Source organism: Palaemon carinicauda, chromosome 40, assembly GCF_036898095.1.
Source record: "Palaemon carinicauda isolate YSFRI2023 chromosome 40, ASM3689809v2, whole genome shotgun sequence".
Taxonomy (NCBI): domain Eukaryota; kingdom Metazoa; phylum Arthropoda; class Malacostraca; order Decapoda; family Palaemonidae; genus Palaemon; species Palaemon carinicauda.
Window position 1 is genome coordinate 67345979 of NC_090764.1, and position 17143 is coordinate 67363121.

A 17143-nucleotide genomic window follows, 5' to 3' on the forward strand; every position below is an offset into this window, starting at 1 on the left:
CAATTATTATGAGAAATGTGCATGGGAATTGTTTCTGGAAGTCAGTTATCAGAATTCCCTTGGTATATCACAGGGACAATACTATGATTTAAATTATAATTTTAAAAGACGTTTATTCATATGCAGATACAAACTTTTTTTGTCATTTACATGGCTTTCTCTGACCAAACAAAAGAAAAGGGGTGCTTATCTGGTGACTATAATTTGTTAGTAGCTACTCCACTGGTGAGTATTTTTATGCTCTGCTGTGAGGCAAGCTTCACTCTTCTCCTGGTCGTTACGTTAAGAAGCTGCACTCTTGCTGCTCTACGATCATGACAACGCTCCACACTGGATTACCCTTACAGTGCTTTCTGTGACCTTTTGCCTAATAATTTGTGTTGCTCGTGTTATGTGGACTTGCCCCGCCCGTGATGGTCACCTTTGCAACACCTTCGCAAGTCGGGTCGAGTTGAATTCCATCTGCCCTTCAGGTAGTGGTAAATAATGTTCCATTGAATCTCCATGCGAGTATTGTAGGGAGTTGCCATCCTCCCAGTGGGACCCAGTATGAGAAATATCGCAAGAAATTGGCAAAAAGGGATCGCTCCCCTTCCGGTGGCAGTAAGAAACGTAGATTCTTTCAGCAACACATGATATTCCCCACTCCATTCCTTCTTTTCCCAAGCCCTCAGGGACTCCGATAACAGGATGACAGCCATGATTTACTTTTTTTTTCTATTGCCCCATGGAACAAATTATCATGAGTCACTCTCCGAGACTGATCCCCTGGCTACAGCCTCTGCACTTCCAGTGCATGATTCAGTCCCAGTGTCTTTGGTGCTTGATTCTAACATAAACAGATTTCCTTGGCCTCCCACTTGTTTTAAGTAGTGCACTCTTTAGGGCCGAGTTATTATGGGATATGACTTTGCTTTTTGTGGCTTCGTCCGTGAAAGCGTCTAAAGTCTCCCTCGTTTCCTTGCGAGAACAATATACAGTACTGTCGAGTCGAGAGTGCCATTTCCCGATGTACCGAAGTGGCCCTGTTGGAAGATCCCTATCTTTCACCACTCGTTCATATGGGTCTGGCTTGCCTCATATGCCCAGTTGTCCGCAATATTGCTCTCCTCACAAGGATTCTCTGGGCTCGTGCCAAAATTCTCCCACTTAAGTTGACGTTGTTTGGACATCTTTGGTAGTGTCCACAGCTCCACCTTCTGTTGGACCGTACAGGTAGTCATTGATTTACCTCCAGAATAGGGACAGAAACAGGTCATAACTTGATCTGGACACATGTTGAAATTAAAATGTTTAGTTTCTGTAGATTATTATGTTGTGTCATGATAATTTAATCATCTTAGTCACATTTATCAATATTTTCTTTTATATAATTATTTCATTTTCTTGGTTTATAGGATATCATATGCTTTATCAAAGCAGTTTGGTATTCTATTTTTCAATTTTGGGGAGCATTGTATAATTATCATTCACTTACTTTTGGTTGTAATCAGCTGATCTCAAGCTCCCTCTACTGTCTCAAGAAAATGTGGTGGGTTAGGGACACAAATACAACTTGCACTCCTTTCCCAATAGTGAAGATAGAGAATGAGAGGGGCTGCTTCCCTTACCCTTTCTAGAATAAAGTCTAGATACCAAGTCATGATCTCCCATACTTATTACAAATAGGTATGATATTCTATCTGGAAAAGATGAAACTTCAAAAAATTTATATATATTAACGATTAATGTCAGGTTCACCATCCTCCTCGACAAATAAATAGGAAGGTTGCAAAGAAAAAACGTTCAGAGTATCAAGAGACTCGCATCAATTCCAAAAACTGATAGGAAGACTTTAAGGAATCTTCAAAAAATTAATCTTTATTTTCTCCTCAGTAATGGTGGAATTGTTAAGGTCTGAGGGCTAAGCATGAAGAACTGAAGCTCCTATTTCATGACCACTCACCTGTAATAGCTTGTCTACAAGAAACAATGCTAGCTGTTTTTACTCTGTGCCTTAGAGAATATGACAAATTTGGAGATAATTTGTATTTTTCCTAACTACAAACCTTAGCTATTTAATATGGGTTATTACTTTCGCGTAGCTGAAATGACAAGCCATTAGAATTTTAACGAGGGTTTACTACCCCCATCACTGGTTAGTAGCAGGGGGTTAGGGAGGGATAGCTTCCCTCACACACCTGTGTGATGAGTTCACTATGCTTAGATGTAGGACTTCACGGGGGACAGGGCTGGCGGGCAAGTTTGATTAAATAGCTAAGGTTTGTTTAGTTAGGAAAAATACAAATTATCTCCGAATTTGTCATTTGTTCCCTAACTGAAATACATACCATGCTATTTAATATGGGTGACTCAACCCTTAGGAAGGGTGGAAAAGTCCCAGCCATACTGGCTTTTGGCTTTGCCCGGGGACTCACTATCTGAGTGTGTCTGTTCTCGACAATAAAGAGTCCCTGCACCTCGCTCGCACCTTGCTACGCAAGGGCTGAGGCCTACATAAGCTGTGTGTGAAGGATTATGTGTGACTCGTCCTAGGAAGTTGACCTGAAGCTCTTTAGATGGAAAACTTTAGGCTAGGACTTACCCAATACCACCTCGTCAGGGTATGGGGACGTGAACAGTATTAACTTAATACTACGAACACAAGGAAGCATGGTTTACCTGCAGTGGTTTGAGGTCAGCTATGCAGAGAACCCAGGATGCTGCTTTCTCCAAGGAAGGAGAGGATGAAGAAAAGAATAAGGGCCAGACAAATCTTTTCATTCATGCAGACTAAGACCAGGTAACAATGCCCTTAACCCTCTGCTACCTGTCCATTAAGGAGCCTGAGGTTAGACCAGCTGTTGTGCAGCCACCACAGGGCCGATAGAGAACGTATCGAGCCTCCTGTGTGTCACGTCTTGCAGGTAGTGGGCTGTGAAGGTTGTCTGACGCTTCCACAGCCCTGCTTGTAGAACCTGCGTCACTGAGAAGTTCTTCTTGAAGGTCAGGGACATAGCTACAACCCTGACATCATGCGCTCTAAGGCGACATGACGGAGGAGGGTCAGGATTCAGGGACAGATGGATCACCCTACGAATCCATGCGGAGATGGTATTCTTGGTGACCCTCCTCTTTGTTCTCCCAGTGCTCACAAACAAAGCTTGCACTTGGGGATGAATGCAGCCGTTCTTTGAGATATAACCTCAGACTTCTTACTGGGCACAGTAGGAGATGGTCTGGATCATCTGTTACAGAACGAAGACTCAAAATCCAGAAAGAGTCGAATCGAGGATCCGGCACTCCCGGATTCTGTGTCTTAGCCACAAACTCAGAGACGAATCTGAACGTTACCTCCCCTCATCCCCTTGCATGGGCGATGTCATACGAGAGACCATGAAGTTCACTGACTCGCTTGGCCGAGGCCAAAGCTAGTAGGAACACCGCCTTCCAAGTTAGGTGGCAATTTGAAGCCTGGCGAAATGGATCGTAGAGACGCCTCCTAAGAGGCTTGAGAATTCGAACCATGTTCCCTTGAGGAGGTCTCACTTCCGACTGAGGGCAGGTAAGATCGTATCTTCGTATGAGTAGGGAAAGTACCAGCGAGGAATAAAAGTCCGCTCTTTTGGGCCCGAAGGCTAGACTTAAGGCTGAGCGATAGCCTTTCATTGCTGAGACTGAAAGGTGCATTCTTCCCGCCAATAAACGAAGAACTCCGCTCTTGCTGGAATAGTGGTATCGAGTGGGGAGATACCCCTTCACGATTCCAACCACAGAAAACTCGCCCCTTTGGCTGGTAGGTCCCTGCGGATGACCTGCGCAGGTGTCCAGACATCCCGTTCTCAACTTGTTGCGACAATCCTCTCTTAGTGACGAGATGCTGGATAGTCTCCAGGCGTGAAGTCGAAGCGAAGCTACGGCTTTGTGAAAGATGCTGGCATGTGGTTGTTTGAGTAGCTTGTGTCGCAGAGGGAGTTCTCCCGGAAGTTTCGTTAGGAGTTGCGGAAGGTCCGGAAACCATTCCGCGTGATGCCATAGCGTAGCTATAAAGGGTCATCGAGCGATTGACTGATATTCTGGTCTTGTTGAGCACGCTCCTCATCAGACAGAACGGGGGAAAAGCGCACGTCGGTGCTGTCCCACTATTGTTGGAAGGCACCTTGCCAGAGTGCTTTGGGATCTGGGACTGGGGGCAATACAGCGGGAGCTTGAAGTTCAGCGCTGTAGCGAACCGATCCACAATTGGGTAACCCCACAAAGTCAGGACTTTGTTGGCCACTGGATGATCCAAGGACCACTCGGTACTCATCATCTGAGATGCTCTGCTCCGACTGTCAGCGAGCACATTCCCTTTGTCTGGAATGAAGCGAGCCGATAGAGGCATCGAGTGGACTTCGGTCTATCTCAGTATCTCTACTGAGAGATGGGATAGCTGCTTTGAAAAGGTACCTCCTTGCTTGTTGATGTAAGCCACTACTGTGGTGTTGTCGCTCATCATACCACAGAGTGATCCGCTAGGTCTTTGTTGGCACTGTTGAAGGGCCATGAAGAAGGGCCTTCATCTCTAGCAGATTTGAGGTGTCCGAAAACAGCCTCCAAACCGGGGGAGGGAACGAGAAGATCCATTCTTCTCCGTAGGTTCTCGCCTGTCACCCACCACTGGGGGTTCGTCCGTTCCGAAGGATCCATAGGGATCATGATGTTCCAGGGAATCGCAGCCTTGATTCCACTCGGACCCGAGTCGCCCCTGGAGAGACCTCATCCTGAGGCAACCGTTGAGGACTAGATGAGCCAAGGGTGAAAGGTGACCGAGGAGACGTAACCACGATTGGGTTGGAAGCTCTTCTCGTCTGAGCAAAGGGCTTAGGACTCTTCTCAGCCTTGCTATCCTGTCGTCTGATGGAAAGGCTTTATGGAGATTGGTGTATATAATCATGCCTAGGTGAACCAGTCATTGAATGGGCAGCAGAGCGGACCTCTCGAGACTTACCATGATCCTTAGATCCAGGCAAAGTTGTAGAAGTTTGTCTCGGTGTCAAAGAGGGAATGACTCTGCGTCCGCTAGGATCAGGCAGTCATCCAGATAACGGAGGAGACGGAAGCCGATCCTGAGTGCCCATGATGAAATTAGGGTGAACAGTCCGGTGAAACCCTGTGGTGCTGTGGAGAGACCGAAACACGGCACCTTGAACTGGTACTCCTTGTTGTCTATGCTGAATCCTAAGTACTTCCTTGAAGACGGATGGACTGGGATCTGGCAGTACACGGCCTTCAGGTCCAGTAAACGCAAGAAGTCTTGCGATTTACTGCCAGACTGACTGTCTGCGGTCTCCATGCTGACCGAAGTATTCTTTAATCTGGACCTCTGCCCACAGAGTTCGCCCCCTTGCTGATCCCATGGCAAGGGTGCTAAATGACACCGGATTCGTCCTCAGGGGAGGTAGAGATGTTGTGAACAGGACAAAATATCCCTGACTGCTTAGAGAAATCGTCCAGGAAACGACCCTGAGTTGTTGCAACCTGTCTGCGCAACCTTGTAGGTATCCCGCCACTGGCGGACATGCAGGGGAACTGCCAATCCTAGCGTTTGCGGCCTCGGTTGCCCCATCTAGAATTCTTCCCTCCCCTGGGGAACATTTTGCCTTTCTTGTCCTTGACCGGAAAGGGCTTAGATCCCACTGTCTTAGCTGCCGTTGATTTGGTAGGATGTGGCTACCGAGGTGCTGGTTTATAGGGCTTGAATGTCAAAGCCCTATACTGTATAGGAGGGAGTCTCAGTGACTTCCTACACCTCTCAGCCGCCTGCTTCCCGTCCTTAGGCTCAAAAAGGTTCGTTCCCATAACGAAGAATGTCTGACCCTGAAGATTTGATGCTAGAGGACTCCCGGTATTTCTTTGGAGTCCTTGACCCCCTCCCGGGAGGGATGCAGGACTCCAACAACGACGGAGGCAGGCTCTTCTCTACCTTTATTCGAGAAAACTTATCGCGCGAGGTGGGGTTTCCCTCAATGGTGTGATTGGGGAACGTCTCACCTCCCGTGACTCTCCTGAGGGCGGGAAAACTTCGTCCGAAGGTGAAGGAGAAAAGTCTGAGGGGAGAGCGTACCTGTCTCGAAGACTTACAAGGAGACAGCTACGTCCTCGGAGAAGTTACCTCGTCCGAACTCCTCTTTTCCTCTTCGGGGGAGTGGTTGCAGCCAAGGATTTGTGGCTCCATTCAGAGAGAACAGCTTGAAAGCCTGTGCTACCGCTCTGATTAGAGTCCCAAACCAGGCTTCCGGCCGACGGTTGCGCTGTCAGACACTCCCTCTGGAGGGGAAGTCGCCTGTAAAAAGATAAGGACAGCATTTCCCTGGACCTTTCTGGAACCTTACCCCCTCTGGCAAGGGGGGGGTGGCAATGGCGACCTTACAGCGCGTTGTCCGGCAGCCTCGCGCGGGGGAGGGTATTGGTGATTGCGCTAGGGAGCGCTCTGGCGCTCGCGCGATGGGAAATACCCGGTGGTCGCGCGCAAGAGGCTGATGAAATGCTTGCGCGTGGGAGCGTGAGCGCGCTGGTGAGACTTCATAGGCTCCGCAGGAATCAGATTGACGAGCAGGATCAGAATGAAGAGCCCGTGCGGACCAGAATGTTGGCACGCACGCGCGCGTACGAGTTTGTTGGCACGCACGCGCGCATACGAGTTTGTTGGCGCGCGTACGAGTTTGTTGGCGCGCGGAAGACCATCTGCGCAAGCGCGCGAGGAAGAGATCGTTGGCGCTTGCGAGCGTAAGAAGATCGTCGGCGTTTGAAGATCGTCGACGCTTGTGTGTGTATGAAGATCGTCAGCACTTGCGTGCGAAAGAAGATCGTTGGCACTAGCGCGCTTGTGCACTAGGTTGAAGGATCAGCTAACAGGACAATTAGGAACTGGGATGTGTCCTTAAAAGGGAGGGCATCCCCTGAAGAGGACCGAGGCAGGTCTGCTTCAGAGTCCAGAGCCGACGATCAACACTGGAAGTACTGCTTGATACTCCGAGGAGTGGTCTCTATGAGAGACCTCTCCCGCAAACGGGAGAGGTGCCCTTCATAGAAGAGACTTGGAGACACTGCAGGCTGAACCACTGGTGAGCGCCTGTGCGCTATCTCAGGAACTCCACCGATGTACGCTAATGCGCAGGAAACGTTGGCGAGCAGTGCCTGGAACAGGGTGTCTCTGGATAGCAGTCTCAGGAACAGCAGGACCAGCAGGCGAGCGCGCAGGAGATACCTGGCACTTAAGGGACTTACTCACAATGTGAGAAAGCCCCTTTGCCTCGAAGGGATCGGTGTCCGTTGGATAAAGGGGGGCGTGGGCGCCCACAGCGCGTCAGCAGCCAGGAACGGAGACGGCAGGTCAGCAGGTCTAGGAGAACGAGACAACTTAGGATCAGAGTGACTAAGGGCACGAGAGACCAAAGGCGTAACGTAGCCTGTGTTGAGAGACCCCGAAGGGTCAGCTCAACGAGAAACCGAAGTTTTCCTGTCATTAAACACCGAAGTGTTGGAGTGACTAAAGTTACGAGAGCCCAAAGGTTCTGCGTAACTAATGTTACGAGACCCCGAAGGGTCAGCGTAATGGGAAACCGAAGTTTCCTTGTCACTAGACACCGAAGTGTTAGTGACTAAAGTTACGAGAGCCCAAGGGATCAATGTAACTAAAGTTACGAGAGCCCGAAGGGCCAGCGTAACGAGACACCGAAGTTTCCCTGTAACTAAACACCAAAGTGTTAGTGACTTAACAGCAAGCTGGTCTAATCAGGAACAATCCTCCAAAGAGGAGTCTCTATGAGTGGCCTCTCTCGCGAACGAAAGAGGTGAACACTTCGTAGAAGACTAGAAGTCACTGGTGATGGTGCCCCTAAGGGCCGTAGGGTCAGCAAGCTGACCTATAAGGAGCAATCCTCCAAAGAGGAGCCCTTATGAGTGGCCTCCCTCGCAAATGAGAGCGGTCAAGACTGATCCTACAGCTGCTCAGCCCCTTGAGCATAGCTACAGAAGAGACTGCTCTGCCCCAAGAGCATAGTCACAGGAAGTTCCATGGACCGGCCTTGCAACCGCTCAACCCCTTGAGCATGGTTACAAGAGCAGTAGCTCAACACCAAGAGCAACCGCCTAAGGACCAGGAAAATTAGGGTATGAGAAGTTCCCCTTCTGCAGGGGGAAGATCTCACACCTGGGAAGGGAACCTCCCTCGAAAGGGAAGTTACCTACCCCTGGAGACGAACCTCCTTATCGTTCTAAGATGAACTGAAGAGCTGATAGTTGTCACGGGAGAACTTCTAAGAGAAGGGATAACGCCCATGACGATGTCCTAGAGAGACAGCAGCGACAGCAGACTCCCCAGCATAATCAGGACAGCTCTGCTTCGTTGGCACACTTCAGTCAAACGAACAAAAACTGCATAGTTAACTGGGAAAATAAAGTTAAATAATTACTTAACAGAAATTCCCCCGGGAGGAACTCCGAAGAATAACCCCGAGGGAATAGCAAAACATAATTAAAAATTAAGTATGCGCCCTCCTCCCCCACTGACATTCAGGGGAGAAGGGGGAGGGCAGAGAACTTTAACAAAAAACAGAATTATAACAATTATAATTATGTAACTGGTTTTTGAATGTTCACAAATAGTAAGAACCACTGACCCCCGAAGGGAAGTGTTCCCCAGAAGCTGAGAAGTTAAATATACAATTAGATTTCATTAAAAATAATTGAGGCAAATAAAACGGAAAGCAACTCAGCCCGCAACGGGAAAGAAGTTTCCTTAGTAGTACGTAGTAGTAGTAAAGGGTGAATGACCTCGAGTTGAGAGAGAGAACGTAGTCAAACTAAACTCCCACATTCCCTTCACTAAGAATCCAAGTTCCCCGTAGGAAAGGAGGAACAACAAAGATAAAAGATGAATGAAGAAAGTCCAGCGATGACTATTCCCCACGGCGGACGAATTAAACGGAAAGCCGAAGGAAACGACAGAAGGACCAAGAGGGAGAGGCCGTGCCCCATGACGAGAAACCGTGGTGGCCTAGCACTACCGGTGTTGTCGTACACTACCACACAGCACAAACACTGAAAAGAAAACTTACATTTCTATACACAAAAATATATACATAAACAAAGAATGTTTATATATATATTACAAGTATAAGAAAAAGTAAGTAAAAAGACAAAAAGCATTAATGGCTGTCAAAAAGCGAGGGTGAAAACAGACACGTCCGCTCACCACCCGAGCCAAAAGTAAAGTGAGCTCATCACACAGGTGTGTGAGAGGGGGTAGCAAGCTACCCCCCCCCCCCCCCCCCCCCCCGCTAACTAGCGATGGTGGTAGTAAACCCTTGTTAAAATTCTAATGGCTCGTCATTTCAGCTACGCGAAAGTAATAACCCATATTAAATAGCGTGGTTTGTATTTCAGTTACGGAACAAACAATAATTACAGAACACCATGTAATCCTCAGGGAAGAAGCCATGGGGGAAGTCATGTAGTTTTCCGTGACTCAATGTCAGCCACTTCACTCACAGTAAGGCCATAGGGATAAATGAAAGGCTGAAGTCTACATGCCAGAAAAAGAAAGAGAAATTTATAGATCTTTGAGATACTTGTTACGGCAAGAGAAAATTATACAGAAGTGATGGAATACACTTTAGTGAAGGAGGCAAGAGAGTATACAAAAGCCAACTTAATCTAATCCTGTGCAATTACTTAAACACACAGACCAAGAACAAACTAGACCCTAAGAAAATCTTCCAACAACAAAGGTTAATTTGGCAGAAAACTTGGATAAGGCAGATAAAAGTAAAACTAAAACACAAGTAAATCATGGAACTAACAAAAGCCACAGAGGACGAGAAAAAAGATAGAAAATTTCCTCAAAGTGGCACAATTCAATGCTCAGTCAGTTAGAAAAAATGAAAACCTTCAGAGCAGTGAAAGCTAGTGAGGAACTAGGTGTCGTAGCCATTACCGAGACCTGGATTCAAAATATATAAAGGATTTTATTGGAGAATATGAAATCCCTGGTTTCAAGCTTTTCCAGAAGGATCGCCTTACCAAAAACGGTGGAGGGGTAATGGTTTGTTAAAAATCACTTAAACCCCATAGAAATTAAATTGGAAACCGAATGTGAAGTGAACCTGCCATCCTCACCTTAAGCCTCAAACAGTTGTGTACTTTTCAGTACTATAAGTGGGGCATTCAATCAACAAATGTCTCACTATCAAGGGTACCGAACAGTCGTCGTAATATGGTTGGTGTTGCCCATTTAGCAGAAACTTGTGTTTCAACAGTGTGTGCCTTATGAAGAAAAATACCTTCAGGCAATACCATGTTGCCCAAGCATAAATGAGGTGCAGATTGCTGCTATCTAGGGAATGGTGACCATCTCGAAGAGAGCCCTCAGATACAAGGCTAGTGAGTATAGAGGTGCAACCGTAGACCCCAGGTTGGGGTCCATTACATCACTAATATAAAGTAAAACCAATTAAGGTATTAAGACAAAGTGGGAGAGGCCATTCGTGTGCATTTTGTGGCATAGCATTTTCTGGGAAAAGACATCTCACAAGACATTGTAGAATTCACATTGGGTGTATAAGAAACAAACTTGGAGCTAAAGACCAATTGCTAATTTACAATATTAGAAGACTAAGAAAAGGCAAAGGAACCTTAATATGGCTTGGATAGACTTTAAGAAGGCACTTGACAGCATGCCACACTCCTGGATTCTTTAATGTCTGGAACTATATAACATCAATGAGGAAATAAGATCATTCCTGTCAGCTCAGATGGTGAAGTGGAAGACCACCATATGTCTTAAACACACTTGAGGGCCAGATAGTAATCCCAGACATAAAAATACAAAGAGGATTATTCCAGGGTGACAGCCTCTCGCCACTTCTTTTCTGCTTGACTATAGATCCACTTAGTAAAATCTTGAATGAACTTAACAATGGCTATGACCTAAGCAGAAGTAGAAAATAGACAACAAAAGTGAACCACCTGCTCTTCATGGATGACCACAAACTATATGCAGACACGGAAGAAAAATTGTAAGAACTCGTAAGGACAGTCCCCAGATTTTCAAGTGACATCTGCATGGACTTTGGATTAGATAAACGTGCTAAATTTCCTTCAAGAAATGGAAGAAAGTAACATCAAATGGAATAGAAGTATAGAAGGCATGTTTGTAGAAGATCTGTCAGAAGAATCTGCATATAAGTATCTGGGAATAGAAGAAAATAGTATAGAACACAATGACATGAGAGAAAAGATAAAGAGTACAATCAGCTGCCTAAAGAAGATCTGTAAGTCATAATTGACACCAAAGAATAAGATCACTGCCATAAATAAGCTGGCAATGCCAATGGGGACGTATGGTTTTGGTATTGTAGACTGGCCACAAGGTGAGATAGATAGAATAGACTGTGCAGCTACAACAAGCCCCAATCTAGGGACCCAGTCACATCCCACAGGTAATGAGCAGTGAATGGCGTTGGACTTTTCCATACACCAATTTGAAGTACCTACGTCACAGATCACAGATTTTCTTCAATAGCAAAAGAAGCACTTATGCCTCTAACGTGACGAGTTCTTACCTGTGGTCTTGAGGAAGAAGGGCAAGATGGCGAGAGTTTGTGTAATGATTTCTCTCAGCGAGAATGCAATTGTGTTCTTTCGTTATTTTTTTTTCATCCTCGCCATGCTGAAGAAAGTGTTGCAGGTGAGGTCTAACAGCATTTATATGCTTTAGGTAGAACCTCATTTCTTTCATAGGACAAGATTATAACTGATCATGATCCTTGGTTACCTGCCTAAGGCTTGTGTTCTGAGAAGTTAAAAACCTGGAATCAGGTATCGAAGGATTCTACGTCTTGACTACAAACTCTGGGAAGGAGAGTAAGACCTGCCTCCATCCCTTTAAATAGGTGATGTTGAAAGAGAGACCATGAAGTTTACCGATCTGTTAAGGTGAGCCTAAAACAAGTAGGAAAACCATTTTAAGGGTAAGGTCCCTATCCGAGGCTAGCATCAACTGTTCGTAAGGTACCCCCTCCAGGGATCCTAACACCTTGATGTTCCAGGATGGTGGTGTCACTGCAATTGGAGAACAAGTCTGCTCAGAGCTTTGTATGAGCATAGAGATTTCCTCCAAAGAAATATCTATTCCTTTTAGTCTCAAGACTTGGCTTAAGGCTGAGCGATAGCTTTTCATCGCTGAAATAGACGAGTTTCTCCTTGCGGAGGTAAAGCAAAATGTCTGAGATTAATGGTATAGAGGTTCTGAGAGAGAGACACTCCTTCCATGATACCAACCACAGAAAATGGACCACTTGGCTTGATAGATCATTGTTGAGGATTTGCAGAGGCATCCAGATATTATTTCGCAGTCTCGCGAAAAGCCTCTCTCCAAGAGGAATGCTGGATAACCTTCACACGTGAAGCCAAACAGACCCCACTGCACTTTGGAATATCCGAGTGTGAGGTTGGTACAACAACAGGTAGGGGAGAAGAGGAAATCCCTCTGAGTCTCTTATCAGTAGATGTAGAAGGTCTGGGTACAATTCTAACTAAGGCCACTTTGGAGCTAGGAGAGTCATGTTGAGATTGGGTGTCGCTGGAACCAGATTTAAAAACGGATTTTGAAGTAGGAAAAATCTATTTTTGGGCGAGATAGCCATGTCGTCCTGATGGAAGGTCCCTTCGGCAGCTTCTTACTGTATAATATTTCTGCGAGTGATATTACAAAAGAATTACCGTCAGGTATCATGGGGTTCTAATTCCCGGAACGACTATCCGAAGATATCGTTTATAATCAGGGACGTATCCATAGATAACCATAGATATCTGCACCCCAAATAGACTTTACCCAGTCTAGTCAAGTAGGGGGAAGGATAAGCGAGGAGCCGTTACATATCCTCTCTCCCTATGGTGCCTCTGTTCGTCTCTGATGCCTCATTCCACATAGCAGCGTAACTACCGTGAAAAAAGGCATCCTATGAGGAATCGGGGAGGGACAACGTAACGGGTGGGCCATCAGGACGACATGGCTATCTCACCCAAATTTAGATTTTTCATAGAGGCTTGAGCCATGTCGTCCTGATGGAAGTGTACCAGAGAATTACCTATGACTCGGTAGGAAGCCTTGAAGAGAAGTTCCAATACCGAAATGCGCCAACCGGATTACTCCATCAAAGCATAGGTATCAATCTCAAAAATCTATTCCAGAACAATAAAGAAGCTGTATTGACAAGTATGATGGCTTGTCAGGGAGGCAAAAAAGGGCCAAAGGACCGCCCTCCGCGATGGGAAAGGCATCCGATTTTAGTGGTGAGAACCTTAGAAGACCCAAAACTGAAGGAGGCATCGTAGGTAAAACGTATGGAACAAATACTCATCAATATGATTAAATCAAGCATGTTCAGGAAGGATATTAATAAAGAGGCACACTAGATTCATTGCCGCTAAATTAATAATAGGACTTGAAATAAAAGGCATGTAAAAGTTCACAGACTTTTATTCACAAGTATCAGTGCAGAGAATAATAAGTAAACAACATTACTGGCATATAGAAAATTTGTTTGTACAAAATAATACATCCCCACCATACCCAGACAGAAGGTAACATTATGAAACAAAAAACATGACATAAGGAACCGTAGGAAACTCATGACAAGATTTTTTATCAATAAAGACAAGATCATATATGTACAACAAAATAAATTGAACTATGGTCTAATCAACATTTAGACAGGTAGTCTATAGCACTGAAGGTACATCATCATGTCTGAGAGACACAAGTGAACCTGAACACTGCCTCTGGGTATGAAACTGCAAACTGGAGAGTAGTGTATAGGAGCCTGTCATTTAGGGAGGTCACGAATAAGTCCAGAGTCAGAGAACCCCACAAAGTCAGGATCTCCGTTGCTATCCATGGACACAAAGACCATTTTGAGCCAACCACTAGTCTGCCACAAAGTTTCTTCTGCTTGGAATGAATTGGGCTGTTAGCATTATCGACTTGGGTTCCATCCACTCGAGAATCTCTACTGCAAGCTAACATAGTTGCAGTGACATGGTACAGTTGGCTCCATTAAATCCGGTACACTTCTCAGGAAGATAAGGAACTAGAGTTAGAAACATTCCCCTCAGCTCTATGTTCCTGCTGGAATCGGAGCCCTAACACACATGCTGATGGAGGCGAGCTCCCTAATCCTCCTTGGACATATCCGTGAAAAGCAGGAACTCTGGAGGAGGCATCAAAAGTGAGAAACCCTTTACAAGGTTCGATTCGTCTAACCACAACAGAAGATCCCCTATGGATTCTTTCCTAAATGGTCTAGATGTTGGGACCAATACCCTTTAAACTTCCATTGAAGGGACTAATGGTGAAGACGACTGCCATATACTAGGTGCTCTAAGGATGACAGAAGCCGTAATAATTTCTGCATCTCATGTGTCAGCAGACGGAATTGACAAAGAAAGGGGAGAGCTACTTCTCACAAACAGGATATTCTGTCCCAAGATGGATAAATCTTCCAGAGGCTGAGACCCATGTATGTCCACTCCCAGAGAAGGTAGTCTTTACGTGGGCATTAGCACAGACTACTTTTGATTCACCACGATCCCTAGATCATGACAAAATAAAAGGAGCCTGTCTTTGTGGCAGATAAGGGTGCCAACTGATCGTGCCAGAATCAGCCAGTCACATAGGTAATGAAGGAGACAAACGACGCTGGCGTGTGCACAGGCTGAAACCAGAGGCAAGACTTTTGTGGAGACTTGAGTGGCTGTCAAAAGGCCGAAGAAGAGTGCCCAATCTGGAATACTCTGCTGGCTATTATTACTCATAGGTGCTTCCTGGAGGACAGATTAGATTGGGATCTGGAAGTAGACTTGTGGTTGTCGGAAGGACACTGCTCAATAAGAGAGCGAGTCTTGGTTGTCCTTCCTCCATTTTCAGTAGCTACTTCAACCTCTGTTGATGGAAAAAAGGCAGGGCCCCCCTTAAGGGAAGAGTTATGCAAGTCAAGTCCTTCTTGGTAGCCAATTTGCATACGAGACTTTCAAGTCATGGCATCTCAACACTTGAGCACCTAATTGGCCCTTTGGTTGGCCACCTGGTGCATCAGGACTGATTGATTGATTTGAGGTTTTCTGGCATCCTGACATCTAAAGTCATTGATGCCGATATTTATTTTAAATGAACAATAAAAGAATATTGAATTAAAACCATAAAAGCAAAGGCATCATTTTGAAAGTTAAATAGTTTCCAGAAGAGCTGCTTCTGAAGCAAAGCTAAAAATACCACTAGCATGGTAGGACAAAGTCCAAGAATCTCGGCAAGGATAAACCGGCCATCCTCACCTCGAGCCTCAAACATATCTATTTCTTTCACTACTAAATGTGGGGCATTCGGTCAACAAATGCCTTACTGTCAAGGGTACCAAACAGTCATCACAATATGGCTGGTATTGGCCAGTAAGCAGATATTCATGTGATAACCGAATGAGACCAATGCACTGACGATAAAGAGTAGTCTCCCACTTTCAGGGCATCACGTTATACTTCCAGGGGTATAGAAAATTTGTCATTTCTCGCATCTTATTTTCAATTAAACTATCCCAATGCTGTACTTTCCTCTTGGTAAGGGTACAAGAGACTCTTTAGCTATGGTAAGCAGCTCTTCTAGGAGAAGGACACTCCAAAATTAAACCATTGTTCTCTAGTCTTGGGCAGTGCCATAGCCTCTGCACCATGGTCTTCCACTGTCTTGGGTTAGAGTTCTCTTGCTTGAGAGTACACTCGGACACACTATTCTATCTTATTATTTTTTTTCTTCCTCTTGTTTTTTTGAAGTGGTGTGTTGGGCAGGCTTAATAGAAGGGCCATGGATGCCTGGTGGTTTATCAAGAGGTTGTCTTTTCCTTTTCTGATTCTTTTTCTTCTCAAAACCAGTTGAAGTGGCTATCCTGGAGGGCATTTAGCCTTGCATGGTGTATCAGCTCCTCCATGTTGACCAGTTTTTCTGACTTTTTACTATAGTCTATGGGTTTCATCAATCACTTCATTTATAATTCTGTACATAATTGTTTTTGTTATAATTCTTGTTAATCTAGTTTTTAAGTATGATGTCTTTTTTATTTCTATTAATTCTTATGCTGTCTGGAGACATTGAGTGAAATCCCGGACCAGTACGTCCTAGATTTCGTCAATGTCGTCTTCTGTACATGTATTGCAATATTCGTGGTCTTCATGCAAATATTCAAGACCTTACAGTTGCGTCCAGACGTATGAAACTCTTTTGTGCCAAGAAACTCTGGTTTCTAATATGAGGCACTCATCTGAGCTCATTATAACTGGTTTTAAGAAGCCAATAGTGTTGAAACGTGATGCCATCCCTGGGGCCAGGGGAATGGCTGTGTATATTAGGACTGAGTACCCTGCTTCTCATAAGTCCTGCTATCAATGTGGATGTCATGAGATTCAGGTAATAAAAGTTTGGGGCAGGCATAACAACTTTTATTTGTGTTCGATCTACCAGAATCCAGACATTTAAGATTCTATCTTCGATTGTCTTCTTACCATTATGGTTAAGATACAAGATGATAGAAAGGCTTCTTTTGTATTTGTTGGTGATTTTAATGCTCACCATAGGAGTGGTTATAAGTTCTATCTCTCCTACCAATCACCATGGCTTAAGAGCTTTAGACTTTGCCTCTGAATCAGGCTGTGAGCAAATCATAAATGAAGCTACTCACAGGTCTGGTAATTGTTTGGACCTTGTATACACTGACTCCCCTGGCGTTATAACTAGTAAGGTTGGTTCTCCAGTCAGGACATCTGATCATGCCTTGATTTCATTAGTAGTGAAGACTGAGCAGCCTGTCCCTGATATATCACACTCTTGTAAAATTTATATGAAATCCCAAGCAGACTGGAAAGGGATTTTGCATGATTTTTGTGCTTGAATTGGTGACAATTATTTAGTAGTGTAGATCCTGTTGTCCCTTTGAATGAGAATATAGTCAATATAATTGAGGGGCGTATCCCTTCTCGTGTGCTAAGGTACCGAGTGAAGGACAAACTGTGGTTCGATGATGATTGTAGATATGCTTATTTGGGGAAGCAGGAGGCCTTTCATCTTTGGAAGGGT

General features: G+C 45.2%; 1 long non-coding RNA gene across 1 annotated transcript in view; it reads right to left on the minus strand.

Annotated features, from left to right (window-relative positions):
- Positions 1–17143, minus strand: part of LOC137631842 (uncharacterized) — a 265710-nt gene that overhangs the window by 228427 nt on the left and 20140 nt on the right. The gene's annotated exons all lie outside the window — the stretch shown is intronic.